Below are 631 nucleotides of genomic sequence, written 5' to 3'. Positions count from 1 at the left end.
TATATGATATTAAAATTTATATATGTATAAAATTGTAAGTAGTATTATTTGCAGACTTATAAAGTGCATTGGAATATATATATATTCCTTTATATAAAATTAATATTTCCTTTTATGTATATCAATAGTGATAGCAAAGTTTTATGATGATTGTATTTTTACGTAATATTTCTATGAGCCATGGGATGTTACAGTATGTCAAATATTCTGAGGCCTTATTGTAATCTTAGTCCATTGGAAATTATGCATTGTACTGAATTTTTCTGAATATCTATCGAGAATACATTAAGCAATTATCTAATAAAGTTCAGAAATGAGGGAGTTTGTTATGAAATAAATCCAATGACTGACTGTAATTAAAATAATACATGGGAGAATGTTCACTGTATGCTTCAGGTGCTATGGGGATGGTGTTACATTCTCATGACATGATGTAACGTTAGTTAATACGAAAAACGCATTGGTGTTTCTCAACCGATGAATTATAGAACAATTCGAAAGACACTTATTAAAATATGTACAAGACAAACATGCAAGAGGTATAAGAAAAGCCATCTTTATTCGCACAAGTAAAGTCAACGAAATACGCTTACGATTAAAAATGTTTCTTTTATTTATATATATATATATA

The sequence above is a fragment of the Trachymyrmex septentrionalis genome, unplaced genomic scaffold, assembly GCF_001594115.1.
Source record: "Trachymyrmex septentrionalis isolate Tsep2-gDNA-1 unplaced genomic scaffold, Tsep1.0 scaffold167, whole genome shotgun sequence".
NCBI lineage: Eukaryota > Metazoa > Arthropoda > Insecta > Hymenoptera > Formicidae > Trachymyrmex > Trachymyrmex septentrionalis.
This window is presented reverse-complemented; position numbering follows the sequence as displayed.